This window comes from Dromaius novaehollandiae, chromosome 2 (assembly GCF_036370855.1).
Source record: "Dromaius novaehollandiae isolate bDroNov1 chromosome 2, bDroNov1.hap1, whole genome shotgun sequence".
NCBI lineage: Eukaryota > Metazoa > Chordata > Aves > Casuariiformes > Dromaiidae > Dromaius > Dromaius novaehollandiae.
The window spans coordinates 15,059,968-15,085,794 of NC_088099.1; the positions used below are offsets into that span (position 1 = coordinate 15,059,968).

Genomic DNA, 25,827 nt, shown 5'->3' on the forward strand with positions numbered 1-25,827 from the left:
CCTCTGCTCTAGGATATTTCTGTTTGTCTAACCTGTTCTTGAAGATTTCCAACAATGGAGAGCTAACGTTTCTTCCCAGGAAGTCTATTCAAGTCTATTCACCTCTTTTATCAGCAGAAAACATCTCTTAATATCTAACTAGAAACTTCCTTGCTGAAACTTTCTTCTTGCTTAACTACTATGGACTTGGAGAAAGGAGAAAAGATAGTATGAAAAGAAAAGTATGTCTTTCAAATACTTGAAGACTGTTACCATGTATCCAGCCGCAGTCTATTCCTTTTAACACCCATAATCCATTTTTTTCCACAGGCAATGTCTGTCTTGTGCATAGTCAGTCTCCTGCTCTCCTCTGGATCCTCAACAGTTGGTCCAAAGTGAGCAGGACAGCAGACTGCACTCACGCCTCCACCTGAAGATTTACCTAGGCGAAGTAAAGCCAAGACTCTGCGTGCCCTATAAACTTCTATGGTATATCTCGCTCCCAAAATTACCACTGGATTTAGGAGCACTAACTCTGAAGGGAATTTAGAAGCTTTTCAACATCATTCTGAAACATACACTCTGCACTTTCTAAGTCAATTACAAATTGAACAGAACTTTTTCAAATTCTGCTTAATTAGGGGATCAAAAAACAGGGATGTCAGTTCTTTCAGCTACAAATAATGTTCATAAACTAACAGCTGCTGCTTATACCCCTTTCACACTACAAAATGACCCCAGCCATAGGATTCAAGAAATACCTGCACAACTGTTTTGTGTTAGAAAGCAGCTGGAGGATGAAAGCATCTTTGGTTTAAGCATGGCTGGCCTGTTTAATTCTGCTGCCTGATCAGTCTGCAAAGGACTATAAATTCTCTCTTTTCACCGATACAACCTCTGGACACTGATGATAAGGTATCTGCCAAACAAAGAGACCCCCTTTGGCATCTCTTGCAGTGGAGACAAGACTTCAGTATAATAAATAAAGGGGATCTCTTTATTCAGACTACTGAGCAGAGGCACTACCTGCAGTCCTCCCAGGATCTTTCATTTCTAGACCAAACAGTGCAGACAGCACTGTAGCTAGCAAGCTCACGCTTAATCTCCACTTTCATGCGTTAGCATTCCACCTTTTAAAATGGAATTCAAGCACCCTTGTGCACAATACACCCATGACTGCAGTCAGCACAGGAGAAGAAATGAATATTTAGAACCATGTCAGTAAGTCCCATTAAAATTCTTCATCTATCATTCAATATTTTCAGCTTAGTATATATCCTCGTATTGGAAAGTGTCTTTGTATGCAGAAATTGTCTAGGCAAAGCTGGATGTTTCAGAAAATTAACAGAGATATGAAGCAGCTGAAAATCTTGATTTAAGGAGCACATGATTAGTTTTGGCAACGAAAACAAATGAAGGTTTCTGGCAGAAATAGGGGCAGCTGTGACTGGCTTTAGATTTAGAAGAGGAAGACCTCCCCATGCACACATACCCACATGTTCTACATCTCATATCTGAAAAGAGATATATTAGCCTGAGAGCGCTACTAAAATGAGTAACTGTTGAATTTATAAAGTCTAAATGTACACAAAAGCAATCAGGCACTTATTTACTAAAGTAACATCAATGCAGATAAGTCAACAAATAAGCACTTTCCACCAGTAGGCATGCTGAAAACTATGCGAGTCCTTGCAACATTAAGCTCAGAGCAGAAATAATTTGCACCTAAGGCCTGCGTTTTATTCAGCTACCATCTCTGACCCAGACCCTCAGTCTTGGCTGATGCCAATCAGCTCTCAGCTTTGTACAGCAGACATATAGCTGGTTATGAATTTTATTTTGTTCTGCACCAGCATTTTCTGTCACAGAAGGAAGACAACGTCAACACTTAGGCAGGGATAGGCAAGAGAAAAGACTTTTTTCTTGAGAAGGGGCTGGCCTGCCCTAAGTCCTTAAATTTACCAGAGTATGGGGAGGTTAAAGCTGCAATCCTAAATGGAGGTAGGATCAGGAAACCCATGGGTTCACTTGGAAGCCAAATAACACTTTGTAACAAAACCGTTGTTGTTAGCTAGAAGTTATTTCTGCAACTAGAAATTTCCTAGGTACAGATTTCACTGGCAAGCAAGGGAGAGGTTAGCTGTATAATCCATTTGTCAATGATTCCTTATGCCCAGGCGTCTGACTGGAGCTGTTGGGCAGTTTGTTTCCTGGTGTTCAAAAATTACAGAAGAGTCTTCAAAAATTCAGAGAAGCATTCAAAATGCAAGCTGCATGAAGAGCTGCCCAAACTTTCCCTTACTAGGCACTGCAAAATCAGAATTGACAAATAAGTTTTGACTATAGAATTAAGAATATAGTTCTCTGTGTTTAGCTTTATCCTCTTCACCTGACTGAAATAAAAAATCTTGGCCACCTAAATCTTCATCCATAATATCTGAGTTAATCATATGGCACAAATTATCCTTCCAACCCAACCCCAGCTCTGTGCAAAAGAAAACAGGATGGGAAACAGAAACTGCATTGTTCCTGATTTTGGTGTGTTTGAGAGCTGTGAAGGAAGATCAGCTTTTGCATGCACAATCTAAACCACATATTTTTTTCTCAAAATATTAATTAAAAAATAAAATTATTATGTGAGTTGCTGAGGCTCCTAAAGTTTTGTCAGCGTGATAACCCTACCTGAGCATACAGCGTAAAAATGTCAGAAACATTGTTGCTCCAAATGATGATCGGCTCAGAAATTCCCATGTTTATATATTATCTGCTGCAACTGTCAAAACACTGGGTTACTGAAGGTTTTGACAAAAGTTTGCAGATGATTGTTTTGCGTTTACTACTCACCTATGTTTAGCTATTTGAGAGAGAGGCTTCAGCAACAGCCAGCAGTGAGCCATTCGTGAGCAGTCCACCTGTGCAATACATACACTCCACGCACTTCAGACACGTTAGATTAGTGTGTGTACCAAACACACCTCAGCTCCACGGTTCATGCACCAAGCCCATCCTGCACCAGTGAGCTCCTGGGCTGCGGCATCGTGTGCTGCCGCTGCAGCACTTACCCCCTCCCCACCCCACCAGTGCTGGTGGCCCCGTAGCCTGTCACCCCTGAGCTGGACACTAGCTGAAATATAGCTACTATGTGCATGTGCCTCTTCTTGACGTTTTTAGTGGCTGTCTTAGGCAACATCACAGCTTCTGTAGGTCCCATACCAAATCACACAGCCTCCCTTGTATAGGCATGGGCATGTATATGGGGAATCCAGGTACCTAATTAGAAGCTGGGAATTCATACAGTGCAGCGAGAGAAATATTGCAGGATGCTTACGGATTTAGCTTAGTGTCAACATTCAGAGTAATTCTATAGGGCTTAACATTTCATCTATCTTTGATATTAAATGTGCAGTAATCTGATTGTCTAATTGCTCAAACAGGTGGCACAGAACAACTGCACCGTTCATTAAAATCACTTCAGAGCCCCGAGCTTAGAAAATATTCCACTCAACACTGCTTCTTCTTCAGTGAAATCCAAGTAGCTGAGACACAAATACACTGCAAATTCAAAAGTACAATACGTGTTAATGTGTATTTGATACATTGATTTCTTTTAACCTTAACCATTACCAAACAAACACTAGAGTTAATTATTTATATTATAATATTTTCAGAACAGTAGAGACAAAAACTTAACTATTCATACATTCCATCCCCTTTTTTCTATGAAAAACTTCCAATCTGAATTTTCATTTCTTATACAATATTGTCAAGGAGAAATTAATTGCATTAATTCCATAGTTCTTGAACTAAGAAATCTAACTTTGATTTCTAAGATATAGCAGCTTCCTGATTAATTTCATTTGAGAACTTTCTTCCCTGAAAAAGAACCTCAGGCAAAGTTATATGTAACTACATATTTTGCCTTTTTTTTTGATAAATTTCTCAGGAAAGTCTGCATCCTTATAGCACTATTTTTTTTAGCACTTTCAAAGTAATTAATGAAGTCAAAAAGTCTCTCATGACATCACATTCCAGCCATGTTAAAACCTCCTGCTTTAATGTCCACTTTCTGAGCCTGGAGTAAATAAATGAAACTTAGTTTAGTTCAGTGAAATAAATTAGTGCAAGAAAAATAAGGTCTATCATGTGCTTCATTCTCTAGTCTTACACATTTTAATGAAACATCATGCTGGTGGTGTATCTCTCCCAAGATAAATATAACACTGTTTTATACAACTGCAAAAACATTAAAATAAAGTGAGAAGGGAAAATCTGGCTTTTTGCCAATTTCAAACAGAGCAGAAATATGTTATTCTCATACACTGCAGGTTTACAAATTTTGCTGTGAGCAAAACACATTTTTGCTGCATCCTTCCCTAAGTAATTTTCCCAGGATAGAATATGGTTCTTCCTTGAAGAATCTTTCTTTGCAAAAAAATGCTAGGACTTTTTTTTCTTATTAAAAGCAGTTTTGTGGATTACATTACAATGAAATACCCTCTCCTAACCACCTAATTATTCCAGCATCTATAGAAATCAGAGACAGGTAGTGGCAGAGTAACAGTTCTAAATTCTTCCCTAAAGGTTTCTTTCCGCCGTGCTTCCTGAGCCTGCTGGAGCGCATGCTAGCCAAGTTGCTCAGAGACATTCACCTGAGGAAGCCAGAAGACTCTTCCTTTTGAACTAAAAATCAGTGAACAAATCATCATTCATTTTAATGGAATATAAAAAATCCCTGAAACATCTTTCTCAAGTAGAAGATATTTATTTGCAGCGCCTTGTCCAAACTGTTATGTTATTCTTTAGCAATGCTGAGACTAGCTCCACGGTATGGAAAAAGAAAAGAAAAACAAAAACTTCTGTCACACAACAGTTCATCCACTGCAACTGGAGCACATCGTGAAGCAGGCCAGCTCTGCACCATTCCTTATACAAAGTAAGGAGCAGATGTTTTTCTCCAGTCCTATGTGAGGGACAGGAGAAAAGAGCTTCATGCTACGGTGGGATGTCTGTACTGCAGGTAGTTGTCATCTTCCAGCTAGCTACTTCAGAGAGCTCTAGCAGCACAGGCCTGGCAGCACAGAGCTCAGCATGGGCTGCAAAACCCCACAAAAACAAAATGGAAGTGCTAAGAAATAAAGCAAATACTCAGTTAATTAGCCCAAACAGAGCTTTCTCAGCTGGCATGGCCAAAGTGCTACTGGTCCTTGAGCTATGTCCCTTAAAGCTGCTAAGGAATGTCTTAATTTATAGACCATGTCCTTAGCGGCCTTCAAAAGCCCTTTTTCTTTTCTGTTCCCCCCTAATTGGATGCAGACCAACAAGGCACTGCTTTTGATTTATTTTTGTGTATGAAGCTGGCAAAATCATGTATGTCCAGCAAGCAGATTATTCCTATATAGCTCTTTCATTCCAGGGCAATGGGAGGTTTTTCTGTTTCTTCATCCACATGCTGGAAGAATTGTTTCCTTTGCTTTTTGTTTAGACCATATGAATTAAAAGCAATCAGGTCTCATGCCTGTGGGTTAAAAAGTTCACCAATATACCATATTTTGCTGTGCATAAAGCACTTCTCAGGTGCAGAGAGAGAGCAGGGAGGGAAAGGGGGCACCTTCCTCTGAAATAGCTTCTATGGAGGCTGAATCCAAGGCCTGGTAAATCTGTGGCTTAATCTGTTATAGTAAATCAGATGCTTTTATATTTAGTCCTTCTCAGTGCACAGACAAAAATAAAGGAAAAATCTAATACAGTAGAGGTAAATAAAGCTTTTAAATTGTTCTCAGCAGAGCCAAGATGATAAACCTGCTGCATTAAAAAAAAAAAAAAAAAAAAAAAAAATCAGTGATGCTTCCCCAAGTGGTCACTAAAAAATAGTGCATGTTAATGTATTTCATCAGATGAATAAACATAAGGAAAGTGTGGCTAAAGAAAGTGTTGAAGCCCCAGGGCTCCAAAGCTAACATTAATTCATGGTTGTCCCAAAACTAATCAGTGCTAGTACAGGAGGATGGAACTTGTAACAGCATTGAAAGGTGAGCTATGACTTCTGCTTGGGCACTGAAGGCGCACGCCCCTCAGCGGAGGATGTGTTAGGGATATTTAAGTGTCCTTTTTCTGATTTGTGACCCCTCTGAGGGTTATTTTTACCTAATTCTACCACCAATACCTGATTTCAAAGGCCTGATCTCAGCCGAACACAGCTGGATGTGCCTAGGCATTCACAAATATGATGATCTTAAATTCACACTGAGACCACCAGAACTGCAGGCATTCATCTATACAGTCAGAGGAGCTGGCAAAGTTATAAGTAGAGGCCATAACAGACTCATACACGCTGTACAGTCAGCTCAGAGGGGGATATTTAACACACCCACATCAGTGGGTTACACATGTCCTGGTGACTTCAGTCTGACTCTGCACTTACCTGGGAGGTCACCCACGTAGGTCCAATAGTATCAGAACTAATGTTTAAAACCCATGATTGGCCAGGACTTTTTTTTACCTTTTATATGGCAGAAAACTAGACATGCTTCATGCGCATATTCAATCCCAGAAGTAAATCCTTTAAGATGTAGTGTTGCTGAAAATTTCTGTTAAATATACTTTGGCAGACTGGATGTGCAGTCTCTATGTATTCTATGAACTTCCCCCACCAAACAAATCATGCTTTCCAACTAATGGAGAAGTGACAATATGTCACACAGAGTGCATTGAAATATGTGAAAAACTATAAGATGTGTACATGGTCAAATGCAAAATCTAGTATCAAATGTAGCATTTAGGTTGCTCAATCAACCACTCAGGTCAGGAAATTCCAGGAGTTAATGGGCCATAGTCCTCTCTTCTGTAACTCTATTGAAGCTGTTTTGCATTCCCAGAACTCACTGACATAACACATATGAAGGATTTCTATTCAATTTAATTTGTTAATGTTTGTGTTATTTAATCCATGCTTGAGACTACTAGGAGGTTCCATAAGGATACATTGACATGGTGGTAAAACTGAACTAAATTCATCCTGGGTATATAACCTTTGTGTGAAATAATCTTTGAACCTGAAATCAAGACAGAGTGGTCCAAAGACCAGTGAAATACCTGACAGCTCAGGAATTAAGTTAATTTTCTCTCTCTCCAACAGATTTCTGTGTGTGACCTTTGGCAAGTCACCTAAACTTGCAAGTAATATTCACATATTCATATAGTCATATATTTAATACACAACCACTTCATTTCAGCTTGAGCTGTTTTATTTCCTTCTGTTAGGACAATGAAACAAGCCAGGTTTGAAGTTGGCATCAGTCATTTTTTATTTATTTGAACACTTATTTTTAAATCACATCAAAAGGAGCATACATTTTTCACTGTCATAACAGAAGTAGCCACTATAATGCTTAATGAAAATTCAAAACAGACTCACTAGTCATGGAAAATGTCAACTTGAAAGGACTTTTAGGGAGGCAAGACTGACTTAAATAGGATTAGAACAGAAGTTTGAACTCGTGAAGGAAATTTGGACGATTATCCTATTGACTTCACTGTTGTCAGGGTGTCACCTAGCACTAGTGTTGTGTTAGTTGTGATTGCTATATTGCATTTTCAGCTTGGTCAGGAATAAATACATTTAAATTTTATGAAAAATATTGAAAGAAATGAAAATTTTCCTATCAGTCTTTTTCACTGATTTCTTTTCAGGAAATAAGACAAGAAGAACTTTGCTGCTTTTTTTTCTCCTCCATTGCAAAAGGTGAGCAGGGAGTGCTTAACTGTTTTTAGAGTTTTTGAATTTAAAATGTATTTAAATGAAAAAAATATAAAATATGTACTTATTTATTTGTAAAACACTTTATAGTTTTCTCTTTCGTTCCCTAGTGAAAAAAGCTGAGTGAGCTCTATTTAAACTAGTCCGTGTCTGCACCACTTAAAGACACTCCTCTAAAATTGCAAATACTTTGGTGCTGAAAGATACTGGCAGGGCTAGAAAGTTATAGGCACCACAGCACAATTCCAAGCTGAGTTATATCACAAATACATTTGTCCTAACATTTTTTTAATTTTTATGTTCATGTTTCTTGGTGGTAAAGCATGGCATATTCCTCCATATGCAGACCTTGGATGAGGTCTTCTAGGAGGTAAAACATATGTGTGGATTTCTTAGTGTAGGCTCTCACTTCCCTAAAATACAGAATACACTTTTTAGGCTTAGAGCTTACATAATGCCTTTGATATGTACTCACAGCTCCCTTGAGTTTTGCTGTAATGTTATGAAATGCATGTCTTTACAGAGGGGGGGAAGTTACAGGGGTTTAAAAATGTGCCACACAACCATCTCCTGAAATACGGCAAAACTTTGACATCCTATTTATTTTGTATACTGGGATAGCCAAAATATGCATATACCACCCCTCTTATACATGTGTATATCATAGATCTAATTATAGATACTCCCTCTTCCTTTTTATAGGCTATTTCTATTGTACTGTAAACACAGAATTAAAAATGGTGTATAATAAATGGAAAAATATCACCTATGTTTCTCAGCCCTGAAGTATGAAGTTTCAGAGATGTCAGATTTCACATTCTGTTTGTGCTTAGAGAGATACTCTCATCTTTAGAATTGTCAACATCTGGCTAAATAAATATGAAGAGCATTTGCAAGGCTGTCATGCATAAAAATAGCTGGTTAAACTCTGTCTTGCAAGAAAGTAACTGGTGAAATACTCTGTCCCCCCATTTTATTAGTAAAACAGGACTGTCTTCACTGGAAATTTCATGTACACTCTGTAACTGAGAAAAAAAGCAGGAAGGAAGGCTCTTTGTTGCTCTGCAGATCCAAGTCACCGCAACAAAGTGCCACAAATCCAAACAATGCTCCTGAGTGCTACATTTTATATAGGAATCTCTAATTTAGCTGACAGATGTGAAAAAGTACATGTAGCCAGAAAGCTCCCTAGTGACGATACGAGCGGATGAAAAAGAGCACATGTATTCCAGCATAGGTCAGCATTCATTTGTGCTTGAAATTAAAAACTATATTCCAGGAAAAAAATGTATGCCATCATTAATCAAATGAACTTGATAAGCATCGAGAAGAGGCCCTTGCTCATCCATAAAAGATGAGCTGTAAATAAAATTGTTGTAATCAAGTTTTGGAATCATTTGGTACATGAAGCAACTTGAACTTGACCTTTTACCTCTCCCTTTACTTTTTTATTTCTTTCTAGGAACATGTGCTATGCTGTGGGTTCACTGAAGATGTCCCCGGACTGCCCCGCTCGCAGGTACCTTCGTTAGCTGCTACTGCTGCTCCTTCTGCAGACACTGACAGCCGTGATGAAGCAAGTCCTCCCGGCTCAGAGGCACGCTGTTGCCCACTCGTTCCCCATGTCTGACTTGCAGTGGTCTCAGAAAAGGCTGTCTTCTGTAGCCACAAAGGAAAAGGCTAAGTCACAGCATTGGGAATAGGGACCAGAACACAGGATTTCTTCTTCCGCAAGGAAGCCACCTCCTCTGTGGCTGGCAGAGGTAAATAGCCATTGTACGCAGATCTCCACGGAAAGGATGTGGGGTCCCTGGAAATTCCTCTTAAAGCACTGGGATATAAAAGCTTATACCACGTGTAAATCACAAATAAGAAAGCTCCAAATTGCCTGGATATATGGAGAAGTGATAAGTGTCAAGCTATTCCTGACAGATTCAGACATATCAATGTCAGAGAAAAACTTCAGCTTCTCAAATTTTCTGTAGCTAAAACTACAGTCAAACCAGAAATAAGTATGCATAGTTACCAAGATGAGAGTTGACTTATTTAGTCCCCCAAATTGTCTTGCTTTGAATTAAAAATGCTTTCGGAGAAATAAAAAGAGCTAACATATTTCTGTATTTTTAATTTAATAAAATAACAGTATTCACATATTGTGACATTCTTGTAGACTGGCTTTTCATTTGCTCTTTTTTGGTTCTTTAATTATAAGATACATGGCAGGCTCTGAGACTTTCACTATAATACACCACCTCTCAGAGACAAACATGTTAATTGGCACACATTTCTAGCTTGTGCAATGTGTCTAGCCAGCTCCCAAAGCAGATGAATGCAATTTCACACACCTCAGGTTTGAGTAAAAATACGAAAGCCATAGTGGAGGGTATTCACAAAGGCCATCTTTGGCCTCAGGGGCTAATGTCCTTATGCAATGTCTCCTGGCTACTGCTTTGAAATACCCGCTGCTGGAGCCTCTCTCTCTGCCAAGCACAGGGACAGCTTAGGAATCAAAAACCCCAAGGCTAAATTGGCTGTTGTGAATACCCCACTTCTAAACCTGCAGGACTTTTTCATTAAGAGATTAAAGTGCAGGTGGGCTGTGCACTTATCATATGCTCACAGACTGATCTGCTGATGTTGCCTCCAAACCCTTCCCTTCTGCTGCCAGTGCTCCTCTCGCCAGGCTCCGTGCAAGTAGCTACAAAATCCACGTGAAACTAGCCTGAGATGCTACCTGGGTTCAAATGGGAGTACCCAACAACCCACAGCCCTACTTAAGGTCTGCAGGATTAGCAAATACCACAAATCTAAAACTATTCATAGAAAATGTCATGCATAATGTATACATAGATCCAGTGAATGCTCTAACAGATTGTGCCTGGGTTGCACACAGAGGACAGACCCAGGCTAGTACTTCCGGCAGTGTGTTTCAGCATTGACATTTTGCATATACATACAGTGACTCCACAGTGATAGGCATACTCTCTGTAGCATGAATATGAAATAAAGCAGTTTTTGGTGGAAAATGCCTATGTTTCCAAAAGTATTCATGTACTGAAATACTCTTGCCAACTAAGCAGAGCTAATTCAGAATATAAATTTATGCTTCTCCTGGATCTCAGTTCATGAGTTCTGCAAAGAAAGGGTTATGGCTTCCATAGAAAGCAGCAGTCCAGAAATTGTTCCACGTAGGGAAAACCCTGACTTTCCTTCTCACTCCCAGTTGAATTAAGGGAGTTTTATAACTATGGGTATCTTAAAATGTGAGGGCGATAGAGGCTGAAAGTAAAGATATTTAGTTAACAGATTACTCTCTCCAGAGGATCCCAGTCTTTTACTATTTCCATCCATCTCCACCAGAAAGGAGTTTCACATCCAGTGAAGAGCAATAAATCTTATGATCATAACAAGAACAAAGGGAATGAACTTAGTCTAAAAGCCATCCAAAGCAATACGCAAAATGCATTCTTCAGAGACAACAGGAATATCCGTATGGACATAATCCACAATTCACTGTGCCAGAAGTCTGACAACTAAGGATAGGAGGAAAAGACATGTGCAAGAGTTCAGACCACATTTATGAAGAAAAGTTCTGAAAATGTGACAGCAATGACTCTTATGCAATATCTCCATTCCCTTATTTTCTGTCATATAGGCCAGTACTATTTGCAGCAAAATGGACAAAAACAGTCTTATCTCATTCAGCATCTGTTTGATGGTTGCATAATAAAGAGTCACTTCAGTCCATATGTTATTCTAACATCCAGGTGAGCAACACTATTAATTGTTTAGCACCTAAATAAAATCTGGAAGAGGAAAAATCTAATTTTTTAGACCTACTTTGTGAAAGCTAATGTGAATAGAAGTATTTCATACCACCTTCTACTTTCTCTGAAAAGATTAAGAAAATATAAAATTCCCCAGAAATGCCCAGAGATATAAGACCAGCTCTGACAACCTTACCCATTGGACAGCCATGGACTAAGGGACTACTCAACACAAGTACATATTGCAGGTTCTACCTTTATAAAAAGTTAATGGAAAATTGGATCATTTTATTCACACTTTGTGAAATGCAGAAATGGTAAATAGTAAAAGCAAAAATTTTTTTAAACATGTCTGTGTTTCACACTGTTGGTTAACACCAGAAGAAGTTAACACTGGTAAAATTATTTATTTTTATAAGAGTATGGCGTCCTAGGCTCATTTGAGCTGTGACTTTTGGCTTAAGTTGATTAACCTTCTTATTTCTATTGCATTCCTTCTCACTGCCACATCCAAATCCAGTTTTCAAGAGGATGCCAAGTCCTTGTTGAAAACAGTCTTTTATAATACACTAGCCAATAGACTGGAAATAGACTGGGTTCATATGGGAATAATCAATCGCAGTTTACATTTAGGCCATTCAGCACATTTAATACTCACACACACACACACATCACATATAAAAAGATATATGCTATTAAAAGCATTGTTTTGACACAATACAAGAAGTTATAGATTTGAAGTATTCTAGGTCATTTGGACACATCTTTCTTCCATTAATTTTAATGGAAGAGATGGACCAGATTCATAGTTGGCTCACAGTGATACAACTTCACAGAAGTCAGTTGAACTGTATTGATTTACTTCTAGTAGAAATCAGGGTGTATATCTCCCAGAAGAGAATTGATTTGTGAATAAAAATGATACTATGCTGGAAAAATTCAAAAGTACTATTTTTTGGTGAAAACATATTTGTCAGAAACTCTGAGTTACATCCTTTCTTTTAAATGTCACATTCTTACTGGGTCTCATCATGCATGATCACTAACTTACTTAATTCCCTTTCAAACAGAAGAAGTTTCACAAATAGGGGCTGCTAAATAAGCACACAATTAGCAAGCTAACTTTTTTAAAAGATTTCTGAGAACATTTATATCCTCAGAAAAAGTTGCTGTTGCAAACCAAACTTTCCTCAGAAATGAGTTAATTTATCAAAACAAGCATGTTTCAGTAACATCAAATTACACTAACATTGTAAGTGTTAAATGACTTTTAATGCACTTTATATTTTATACTTTATAAAATATACTACAGCATAAAATAAAGACATCAAAATCAAAATGAAAGGTCTTTGCTTCACTAAAAGAGATTCTTTTCTAAATACATCGTTCCACATGCATAAACATGCTGGAGCATAAGGTATTTCTTAAGATATATAGCTCTTAACATAAATAGCTGGTGTAAATTTCAAAGAATTTCACTAGGAATGACTTAGGACTAGCTACCCAGATAATGTGTTTTACTGTGCTCCATATTTATGCTAATGAGTTTTAAATTCAAGAAATGATGCAAGCCATCAACAAGTCTATACTCTAGTATTGGCTGTAAATTTTTGTCCTAAGAGAAGATGATGCGTAACCACACAAAGCTACGCTAAATGAAATGTAAATGCCAAATCTAACATGGGAATATAAACAAGAGTTAAATGATCCACCATTGTCACCCTTTTTCTTGTTTTCTTCTTTACATAGCATGCTTAATAAAAAGTGATCAGTTAAAAATTAAAAAAAAAAAAAATCTGATCTTCACACTGTGAGGACAGTTTGTTAAATCACATGAGTCTCCGAGAATGACCTACACATTCTTTCTGGATTCAAGGCAAACCAATTTTTACAAATCCCTCCTGCACCAAATCAAGAATGTAACATGAAGATTTTTGAGCAAAGGGAGAAAACTACATTCTTGTAGTCCCAACTTTGGGACTGGCTGAGGTGGAAGATAAAGAACTAATCCATCTATGGTGCCCTCTAGGCATGTACCTATGACAACAGCCCCAGACACATGTATACTGAAAACATAGTACAACATACACAAAGAACAGTGCTTAAGATACAACCCCTTCACAGTCAAGGTTTAAAAATATTCCTAATGAACCTCCCTACTCAAAAATCCCTAATCTCATCCATGGAACTATTTTACCCCACTGTATCTAAATCTGCCCTAAGACTTACCAAGACCTGGATGTGTCTTCTTCTCCAGGCTTTAATATCACCTCTGGTCTCCTCTCATAATATAACAATACAGGATTGATGGCTAAAAACTAAGAATGTAAAGACTTATGGCAGCACGTGCAACGATACAGTATATATTAGTATTGTAGTAAGCTAGTATGATTTTAGGAAACAGAATGTAAGTGCATAGCTTTTTATTTCCTTCTGAAAACGAAGTAATACGAATTGGAAAGAATTACAGGCTTTTACAAGGTTAAATGCAACATAGTTTGAAAAGAAGTCATATTTCTATCCCTTTTCTGTTACTGGAGATTCCCCTCTCTCCTACCGTGTTTATCAGACCTATCCACTAGATTACCTTTGACAACGCTCTCTTTCTAGTTACTCACTCTGGTTACTCCAGTCAGGTTGTATCTTCATCCTGATAATCCCTTTTGCTCCTCATTTGCAGGGTGTTAAAGTATGCAAATGCTCAACTCTCCTGTCCATATAGCTGATCCCATCAACCAGCAGTTACTCATTTCCATTCTGTGCTCACTAATCCTTGGGTTTGACCTTCAGGTTCCTTGTAGCACTTCTGACCCAGTCTAGAGTATTTCAATTGCAAAATTTGTTTTTTGTGAGACAACTAATAGTCCTGCCAGTGGAAGTTTTTTAGCACACCACAGAGTGTAGCTTTGCCACCTTTTTATACTGCTCATTTTCTGCATTTATACTTGTGGACAGGCTATGAAATTAATACATGAACTACCCCTGATGCATTTCAACTGTTTACTATATAGGCCAATTTTTCTGTGGCATGCTGGGCACCTTTCAGACACTCTAGGAACATCCAAAGGCATTGGTCAACAACAGGTAGGGAGAATCGCAACTGAAAGGTATAATGAATGCTGTGACTGAGGCCCTGTTGTGTATGCAAGTAGGAAAATACAGCAAGCAGTTCACCAAAAATGTCATGCAGTGGCACTAGACCATTCACGTAAGGCCCACTCACATGCGTTCAAACCTACACGAATAGCTGGTCTCAACTATCAGGCACCACAATATGCAGTGGAAGGTGCTCTCACCAGACAGCCTACCACTGCTGTATGAATGCTTCCCCACGCTTGTCAAGTGGGCTGGGTTCTTGGGTAAGTATTTTGGCACTGACAGACAATCCTCCAACTGCTGGTGCTAGCTGTGATCTTCCTATGAAATCCAGCACACCCAACACGGCCAGAAAAAAAAAGAAAGAGTTTAAGACAATGGGATTTCCAAATTCTGATTTACCTGTACCTGTAGTTTACCACCAGAGAGAACCAGCACATATATTAACTGCACAGAGTAATACCGTCCAGTTCTGAAGAGCTTCTTGAACATGGAATCGAGTTCACCTGTGACAATACAGGGAGTATGTGCACAAAACTTCAGCCATTTACGTGCTTTGTTCACATATGATCGTGTTATAGTCACAATTCTATTATATTAATATTAATCTATTATACAAATATTACTATACTAAAGATATGTCTCATCTTTTTTACTGACCTGCTGCAATAATAAGCTACTATTTTGGAAGACCATGAATGTCTTTTTTTTGCCATAGCCTATGAATTTTAACGCCGAAAATAGAGAGATGCACCAAAAATTTCAGTGACTTCCTAGCAACAACATTACAGTGGTTCATCTGGCATGCCAATGGCAAAACATTGCTGATTTCAAAATTATTTGCATGGAAATATAGGATCATAGAAGAAATAAGTTGTAAGGGACCTCTGAAGGTCATCTGGTCCAATCCCTGCTCAAAACAGAGCGAACTTTGAAGTTATACTCAAAGTCATTATTAGATTAGATTGCATTGTAAATGCCATCCACGGGACTGTGTCTTATTGCACAATACGCAATGCCTATGTAGCTAGAGGCAATTTTTAAAAAATGAAACAGACCCTGGGCACTGATGAACTATTAGACAATCCACACATTCAAGAAAGCACTCTTGTGAGTACTACAGGCCGAACATCAATGAAATTAAGGGAAACAGGAATGCTTAAAATGGTCACCCCCATATCCCACGTGTCAGTTTTAATAAGTAGTCAGCCTTTTGTATTTGCTGTTTTGTCGACCTTGAAATTCTACAGACATATTGTGCCAATGTGTTGAAGGTTTCCAAAATGTCTAGGTGTGAGATTGTCTTTTTCTTTTTTTTTTTTTTTTTTTTTTTTAATGCTTCCAGCAACAGTAGGTGGGAAATCTTTCTGGAATATCATGCCTGATTATATTGGGTAAAGACTGATTTCTTTGCCAGATAAAATATAAATGTAAATATAAATCTGTGTGTAAGCTGATCTGGAGACAAGAGGTATTACTTAATTGGCTTGTGCTGATGACTTGCATTTGTGATATTTTAATAAAACATCATAGCACAGTTCTGACTTTTCATCTCCTTAGTTAAGTGGAGAATAGCACATGCTTTAACAAACATAGACTTTTTTTTACTTACAAATCTATCCATGTAAGAATTTGCAAACAACACAGTAAGATATTTTGACTGCTAATAACATGTTGGAGAGCTTTGCAAGCTGTAAAATAAAAGGGGCAAAGAAAGGGGAAAAAAAGCCTGAAGGCTGCCTCAGCAAGAGTACTTTTAGCCTATAGTTGTGGTCTTCTTATTTTCCTTTCCTTTCCTACATTTTACTGTATGTTCTGGCAGTGAGCAGTGATTGTCTTCTGCAGTGGCTGGAGCCATCTCTTTCCCTGTTTCAGAGGACCTTTGTTATCTTTTGCACTGTGAAGAAGGTCCCTCTGGGGAAAAGGGCATTGAGAGGTTATGAATTTGGCACTGAAAAAACATCGTAGAGCAAAGTCGCAATATTGGGATACTGCTAGGACACTCATTAATCTCATCTCATTATAACTGCTTGCGATATTTCATATTCACCCAGCCTTGCAACCATTTCCTGAATTATTTGCTTTTAACACCTTGCTCCTTTCTTTGTGTACCTCCAGCACTCCCACTTCTTAGCTCATCAGCCATGAACTCCTCACCTTTGCCTTTAAGAGCCATCTCCTACTAGCTCCCATGGACTATCAAAATGTTGCCTGCATCTTAAATTCACAAACAAGCATTTTCATGTTTCAGGCCCCTGACGGGCGAGGCAGCTGATGCACTGAGATCACTGGCACACACGCGGCTCTGCATTGCCTTGTTGTTTCCTTGTGCTTCCTCTGGCTGTGAAGGACCTACCTACCTGTTGTGTCTGCTCATATTTAAAAGTTGCAAGCTGCATGATGAAGGATTTTCTTCCTTCCAGCTTGTACAGCACATAGCACCATCGGGTCAGAGACCATTGCTAATGTAATAATAACATACAACCAAGGGGTAACGGGTAAATATATGCTCACAAGAAGTCAATAAATTTAATGCCTATTGCCTATGCTCTTCCGTATAAATAATGAAAATCACTTAAGACAGTAAAACTCACCTTCAATATTTATCAATAAAATTTAAAGAACTGATAGGATTGTCACTTGGTTGTTCACATTCCCCTGAATCAAAAATAACTACTCGTTATGAACACTTTGATGAAACCAACCAATTGTTAATTTATAGGGTTGTCTGACTTTGAATGAATTGGTGTACAGGAATGCTTAAAAAATAGAAGTGTTGCAGAAATACTGTACATAAAATCTTTATTTACATAACTGTGTCCTTTATAGGGGATGTGTAATATATTTTGGTATTCTCTGATTTATTGCTGTTCATTTAAATGAACACTTGCTGAATTCTGAAGAACCTTCTTCTGACATACAGCATTTCTTTCCTAGTCCTTAAATACATGCACATTCACACAAAAATGCATTGAACAAGACAGATGTATTAACATTTGTTAGCAGGTCAAAATAAGACATTATCAAGGATACAGTGTTGTCTCTGACCTGCTAACACTTAAGCAAGCTGCAGCAGCCTTGTATAATTCAGACTGTAATATGCTTTACTTAACCTTTGTTAACTAACATGAATAAACAGCTTTCCCTTTTAGTAAGGACAAAGGATGGTATTTCAAAAGGGTTTATGTGAGCTGAGAGTAAGGATGTGTACACAGTCAAATCCTACATTTGACTACTGAACTCATTCTTTCCCTTTTCCACCCAAATCCTTGTGGAAACAACAACAAAACAGAAAAAAAAATGTCTGAACAGAAACTAAGTTAAAATATTTTCTGCAATAAAAACAAAAAAATGGAAAGCATCTTTTCCCATTTGTACAACGTGTTCCCTGGGAGACAAAATGAAACACCTAAATGCACTTTGTCAAGAAAGACCAAGGAAATGAGCGACTAGGCTCACCAGTCCATTGCAAGATAATTTCCACTGCCTTATCCACTGGAACCAACCACTGCAGCATACGCTATGATAGCCAAACTACAGCTTCTGCTTATGGGATTTGAAGCCAGACTTTCCTGAAGAGTCCTCAGCAGAGAATGCTCCTGCCATAGGGCGATCAAGTACTCCGGGTTACTTCTCAGAGTACTCTGAAATCCAGGTACCTGTCCTCGTCGCTGTGCTACAGTATAATTCATCTTCTAGGTCTGTTTCAGTGATGATTTAAGCACATTGCGAGCAGTGAAGCACCTTCCTTGGGAGGGGCTGTCAGAGCTCAGCCCCACGGGGGCCAAGTCATTCATTTTAGAGGAAATATCACTCGGTTCAAACCCACTATTTGCCTAGCGCAGGTCTCTTCCCCTCTGGATTCAGTAGCCCAGTCACCATTTCAGTACCTTCTGCTAAGCCCTTGGAGCCCTCTCAGCCTTTTTGCCATGGTCTGTGATTGCACTTGACCTCTGTAGAGGAAACACAAAAAGAGTGAGGGAAGGAAAGGGTCCTGCCAGACACAGTCTGGCCCCAACAAAAATATCAGTAAAAACAAAGTTACCTTTACCCTCCCAGCATTGTTCTCTTATTTTCAGGAAACAGAGTTTTGCTGGAAGGCTGCAGAAGTGAGCTGCAGGTGTGAGGGTTAAATAAACCTGTGAAAAGGATTTATGAAGTGACTGATATTCTATACACAAAAGCTCTGTAAGCATCTAAATCCCTTCTGCAATGTTGCAAAAGCAGTGTTTCCAAAATTTCTAATTATGCATATCTTATCAACACAGAAATGAGAAAATTCATAAATAGATTTTAATTTTCAAATCAACTCAGACACAAGCAGGCCAGTCCCACATTTCTGCTGAAGTTATCTGATTTTTCTATGATCTCAGATAAAGTCAACTTCCCCAAAATCATCCCTATTTTAAAAAGACATTTCAGTCTGGATAAAGGATGTGGCTGGCTTATTCAAGATCATCTGAGTTTAGGCAACCTGGCAATTAGGCCCAGGCCTAGAGCAATTAATGATCTGTCATCCTGCTGAGTTGGGAAGCCTTCAGGAAGCATCTCAGCATTTATGACCAAGGACTGACCAGCCAGAGCAGAACTTACTTGCTGAAGTCCTTAAGCAGACAAAGACTTCAGCTCATAAGCATTTCTGTGCAGAAATATTTTAATGCTGAAGAGCTAGTGAACAAACTCAATGTGTCCCCCGGTTTCAAGTGTCAATCAAGCTCTTCAAACACGGCTCTGAACGATGCGGCTGCAGCCACACTGCATGGCATGGGAGCTCACAGCCAGCACTAGCCGAGGGCTAACCCACAGCTGATCAAAGACCCTCACGCAGCCTCTGAGAGGCAAGAAGACAACTATTATCTAAATTAAAATCTGACATTTACACGAGTCAGTGAACAGCTAGGGACAGCTCTGTGCCCTGAGGTGAGAGGGCACGGCCCCAGCTCATGTCCATACATGAATCCAGCACAGTCCAGCTCTTGCTTCCAGCCTGCCACTGGGAATCGTCCCCGGACCAGGCCAGGCCCTGAGTGCACCCGGGTGTTGCTGGCTGTCGCTGGTTAGTGAGGCAGAAGGACAGTCGGCAGCTGTGCTAGAAGCATAACCCTACTGAGAATGACATGCCAGCCTTGAACCCAAGCTGTGGCACTCTAAAATTCCTAATAAAACAGGCATAGCCACAGAGATTAAACAAACTACCAAACACCCAGGGATACGTCCAATCATAAAGACAGCTTAGAGCATGGATAAGTTTGACTCCTGCATGACTTTCACTTACTTGACTACCCCTCACATCCAAATCACTCGACTGCATCCTTCTTTCTGGAAAATCAGTATACGAAGGCTAACGAAAGGAAACATTCCCAGCAAATCTCATGCTAAATATTTTCTTTAGGCAAACAGGCTGACCCCCTCCCTGCTGCTGAAAAGTATCATCCTGGTGAGTCAGGCAGATCTTGGGGAACATCAAAGATAAAAAGCTGTTATCACAAGGCCCTGTGTCCCGTTCTTCTCAGACGGTCTGGAGGACTTTCTTCCAATCCCTCACTGCAGTCTCTCAGCATGAAGAGTACAGATGTGGCTTTGAATTCAGTTCCACAGGCTATTAGTTTCCCAACCCATTCCCTCCTTGCACTCAGAAGTGAATCAATCTCCCCCCTCACCCAATATTCAAATCCCCATGTGCAGAAAGACAGCTTTCTACAGAGTATAATTTTGAAATGTAAAATAAAGAAGAGAGAGTTAAAATGAACAGGTTGACCTATTTAAATGAATTGGTAAAAGATTAACCCTCTCCCCCCTCCTTTTTTCACAATACAGTTAATTGCAGGATTTGCAGTCCTGAATGGCTCATGACATTGGGCAAGAGGGCATTTGAAGATATATCTGTCTTAGATGTCTCTGACCTTTGGATCTTGTCTTAGCTCATTCCTGGACCTCATACAATATTTGCCAAGTTGGACAGCAATTTTGGGGATGACTGATATTATGATCTATACCTAGTTCGAAGCATTCCAGCCCTGGGGGCAAATTTGATTTTGCAGCATCAGTAAAATGGATTCCATGGGGGGAGAACCTCAGAGAAGCACTGAGATTTCTGGGGGGAGCCTCTGAATTCAGATCCTGGGATTTTAGGATGAAGGCAGGAATGAGTGCCTGGGAGGGGGCCTGCAGTTTGAAGGGGCTCAGGAAGACGTGGTCATGACCTTCCTCTCCTGCCACTTCTCACTGCTCCCCCTTGAAGCTAGTCTTTCCTACCTTTTTTTTTTTCATGCAGTCAAACCACTGAAAAGTTAATCAAAAAAATGCTCTAGTACAGATCAAAATTGTGAAATAGCCTGAGAAACCACCATCTTCTGTTTATTTTCGTTTCTTTTCCAGCATTAATCCCCAGGAGGGCTACAGCACAATCTTACTTTGTGATGCAACCTGTCAATGGCTTGAAAGCAGGCAAAATGAGGAAGGAGGGGGAAGTAAGACTTACTGTAAAAAATGAAGCGATTTCTCAAGAGCCTCCCCTGGAGGCCCTGGAAGATGTTAACATAAGGTCTCATAGTGGCTAAGGCCAGTGCTGGAGGCAGATTAGATATATTAAAATAATCTTAGAATAATAAAAGCTGAGAGAGCTTGTGTAACTCAACATGTTCCCATTTTCAAAAGGGCCAGTATGAAAGAGCTAGTAAAAAAAAGACCTTCAGTTTCCTTACTTAAATAAATGACTTACAAAAGATATTACTTGACAATACTAAAGGGATAACTGATTTATTGCCCAAAAGCAACGCTTTTTTAAAGGACTTGCTAAAGTGCATATGGCTGTCAGAAAATGTACATTATTGTTCTATGTGTGAAAATTCTGGCTCATGATGGGCTCAAAACACTGTCAAACACAACTATTGTTTCCTTCCTCAGGGTTTTCGGAACAATGGCAGCTGCATGCGAGGGACGAGGCTGCAGTGTCTGAAATGCATTCTGTGTTCACAATGTAAATAGTTTTCTTAGCATCTAATATCTCTCCTTCCCAATTCTCTTGGCTTACTAAGGAAATAATTGACAAAGCTAAGCTAAATGAGGAATACTTAAAGGAGAGAAGACAGACCATCTAAAAGCACAGCCTAGGAAGCAAGGTAAAGACTGAAATCATGGACAGATCCCTGTTATTCAACACAGCCAGAATTTCCTCCATGACTTTCAGCCTTTCTTCACTATATGTGGTGTTTTATCAAATAACACTAAAAAAATTGCTTAATTTATTGGCCAGAGCTCCTTCTATGTGACATGGGGACAATAACAATATCCACTCTTTGCTGTTTCTACACGTTCCTGGTGCTTCATATATTAACATCTGTACACGTTTAGTCATCATTGGACCCCTTAGTTTACATTCCAAATTTATGTGTATTTTTCATTGACTTTGTGAGGAACTACTATCCATTAATAAAAATATAATTCAGAATAAAATTCTTTTACATCAACATTTCATACTATTTATCTCAAAAAAAGCTAATAACTTGCTTCTTTATTGCTTTGTTGCAATAGCTATTTGATATTCCCACTTTTAGGTACAAGTTGCAATTCTATCGGGAAGTTATAACATATCATTAATATTTTCAGCCCAAACAAAAGCACATATTTAAAAATACCTTGTGTACATTAATACTCATACGATAGTTTGTCTGGCTGTTTAGGTCATGGGTTTTTTGGTGTCATGCTCTTTACTGTGTCACTAAATAGTCAGTATCCAAATTTTTTAAAGGAAGGTGTTATCCCTAGTTGCCTCTCTGCCACCTTCTCCACAACTGAGAATGCGATGGATGATATGTTATCTGGTGTTTTACATTACGGCCATTCTCTTAAAGTCACTACACCTCATATATGCAAATACCTGGGAAATCAACTCAACCTCCAAAGCCTGTCCAATGGGGAGCCTGAAAGAGGTTGGAAGATATATTTCTAACTCTTCCACCTTCCTCTTTTCAAATGCATGTGTAAGTAGTTCCTCTGCTTTCAAGACATGCACCATGAATTTTATTTGTGTCTTATTTCCCCAGCAAATCTACCCTAGGATAAACAGACCAAAGCCTAGTGCTCCAAGGTTGCTCCTCTATTAACAGCTCCATGCAACTGTCTCAGTACTGGCTTTTTCATTTCTCCTTGCTGTGCAGGGGAAGGAGCCAAGGCGATAGGAGTGTGCCTTTATTTTACAACTTCACCTGTCATGGGTTTGGCACTGACAGCTAGAACATGTCCAGCCCAAACCTAGTATTTTCAAGAGGGCTTTGAACAGCACATGTCAATAACATGTTCCCCTGAGAAGAAATACAATTTTTTTCTTCCACGGGGAGTTCCTTTATATTTAAAATATTGCTATAGTAAAGTTAGACTATTGCACAATTTTGATTACACTGTGCCTGTTTTAATCAGCAGCTTCACTCTTTGATATTATTCATAAAAAAAAGGAGTATCATATTCTCCTTAAATCTGTCATCAAGAGCACTGACTACTGTCTTCATAAACTTTTGTTGAAAACTCAAGTTTTCCCGATCTCAAAGGCATCCCGATCTCTGAGGTATATTGAACTAATTAGTAATTTAGCAGGAGTTGAGGGAAAAAAGTTCACTTCAGGCACTTTGGTAGACAGAGACAAAGAACAAAGTTCCTTCATATGTATTAATGCATTAGAAAATAGAATTAAAGACCTGAAGCTAAGACAGTACCTGGGATGATTTTATGGAATCAGTGTTTAATTTGAAAACATTTACACACTGAAAACATTTAATTAAGCTAACTAGGAACCAAATCCCTTTGCTTTCAATGGAAGGAAAACAATATTCATAAATAAGTAATTTGAAAGCAGGTATTATTAGCAAAACCAGTAGTAGACTCACTGAGATCCCAGGCAGAGGCTAAAGCAGAGCAGTATTTGCCTCTCACCAGTGTAATGGGTGATTTGCACTGGTACCTATCTCGGCCAAATCTCTCTCCATCCCCACTCCAACTGTAGGCAGTCACTATGCTTGTTTGCCCCAAAGACCATTTCACTACTTTATTTCACTAGTTGCTCTCTTATTGGTGGGGGTCCTGCTTACTTTCCTAGAGAAAGCTGATGATCTCGCAATCAGAGTATTTTGTTTTCAAATGCATAACACAACTCCATGCCATTCCCGAAGCTGGGGTGGGCAATCCGTTGTGTCGTTCTCAAGCAGAACTAAACAGAAGCAACTATTTCATGTGTACTCAAGAGAAGAAAGCAAAAAACCTCATTTCATAGTTATCCACCTCGCTGGTCAATTCGGGCTAGTAGCCCTGAATTGTGAGAATCCGTACGCTCTAAATCAAAGCTGTATCAAATTAAATGTCTGTACTACAACCCAGAATTGTACAACAGGCATTGCCATCTCCTAGCACACTGCTGGTCCACCTGGCTTGAACTTCTTGCCTCCAGTAGTCATGTATCAGGGAAGTATGATATTTTCTATAGCAGTAGTAATGTGAGATCATTTTTTATTATTTTACACATATAATGATAAATTAGACATCAAAAATCAGTAACCAAGTAGTCATCATTGCCCATAATGTGTTAACAGCTACAGGCATAAAATCAAAGGAATAAATAGATAGAAAGGTTTTTATATGTGATTAGAAAGGAGGAAAAAGCACCCCAAGAGTGATTAAATGTATCCAATTGTCCTTTATTTTTTATATTTAGTCCTTCAAACAAGCAGTTTGCTTGAGATCTTTGAAGTCTTCTGCAAAATTCTGGAGAATTAAAAAATGATTCTGTAAGCTGATAAAAATCCTTTACTGCCTGATTTTGGGCATCTATAAATCCACTGGTTGAACGTCATTACTTTCAAGCGCAATGCAATGAATTTTTAAATGGAATGAAGTGATAAGTATTGGTATATTAGTGATACATAGTGAAAAGACTGGTATTACAGGTGCATCTTCCCTTGTATGGCTCAATCTTTTTTTTCTTTTACATATAAAAACCAAACATAATAACATTGCATAGCTCCCCCAGTTATACAGTACAGTTCATTTACTCTTTTTAAGGTATTTTTCTCAGGTTGGTGTCATAACCCTATTGTCGCCTCTTCTAGGAACAAAAGGTCAATGGTAAATTGTATATGAATGCAGCAGAAGGTTCACAGCTTTTTTCATACTTATATGAGGTTACTGTTACCTATATATCCACAGTCAGTAGAATCTATTAAGCTCTTATTTGATAGGTGACTAGTAGAAAATGAGTAGAATCAGAATGGAATCTTTACTACAGAAAGAGATTCTTACTACATAGCAAAACTGATCGTCTTTTCAGCTGGGGAATGAAGGTACCATAGGACTGAGGCCCAGATCCTTTCAAGTAGCCTGGATCTCCTCATTAGGCGTCTAAGACCCCTCGTTTAGGTGTCACTGGCAATTTTGAAGCCATTCTCAGCATACAACTAACCACATGTAAATCCTCTAGGTGATTAAGGTCTTCCTTCTCACACAGCTAACAAGCTAGTATAAAGTCTAGTTCAACCTGCAGTCCTGAAGTAGGATTCAACACTATAAGGAAAAAACTAATATCTTTCAGCACAGTTGCATCTTGTACACTTAATCTGGGTATACCTATACCTTTTCAAGTCTGCTATCACCTGAGGAAGGCCACTTAGGAAAACAATAGGGGAGGGATTTGAAAAAGCCACCAGAAAGATACAGATACATGTGGGCACATGGAAATTTAGAAGAGAGATACAAAAGCAACTGGGAGACAGAGATTGATCCACCTGCTAGGATGAATGCATACATGCCTGAGCCTCATCAAACGCATGTTTCCAGGAGATCATCTCTAGTTAATAGAATTACTTCTTTCTAGAACTTCACTCAGTTGCTTCAAGTCAGTTCCTTACATGCCTAGGCTGTTCTTCTCTCTCAGCTTAAACCTTCAGGGTTTTACTCTGAGCTTGATAAGAAGACTTCCCACTCAGCCAGGCAACTCCTGAAGTCCTTCGTTAGTTTTCCATTGTTGTCAAAACTCACCATGTATGCTGGAACTGTCACCTTCCTTGTGGCTGGGAGTTCATCTGGGTGGCAGACCATCGTGACCAGGGCAATGCAGGTAGAGATCAAGCTATAGGGGCCAATGACGACATAAAGGAGAAGCACTTAGTGGGATTTTTCAAAAGCACCTGCATTTCTAAATGCCTTTTGCAAAACCGTAGTGCCAAGACACCTGTCTAAAATGAC

General features: G+C 39.0%; 1 long non-coding RNA gene across 1 annotated transcript in view; it reads right to left on the reverse strand.

Annotated features, from left to right (window-relative positions):
• The window catches only part of LOC112984052 (uncharacterized), a 155,133-nt gene that overhangs the window by 23,787 nt on the left and 105,519 nt on the right, over nt 1–25,827 (reverse strand). The window contains exon 7 of the long non-coding RNA XR_003259388.2: nt 25,621–25,711. This is a non-coding gene — a long non-coding RNA (uncharacterized LOC112984052). The remainder of the gene's footprint in view (nt 1–25,620; nt 25,712–25,827) is intronic.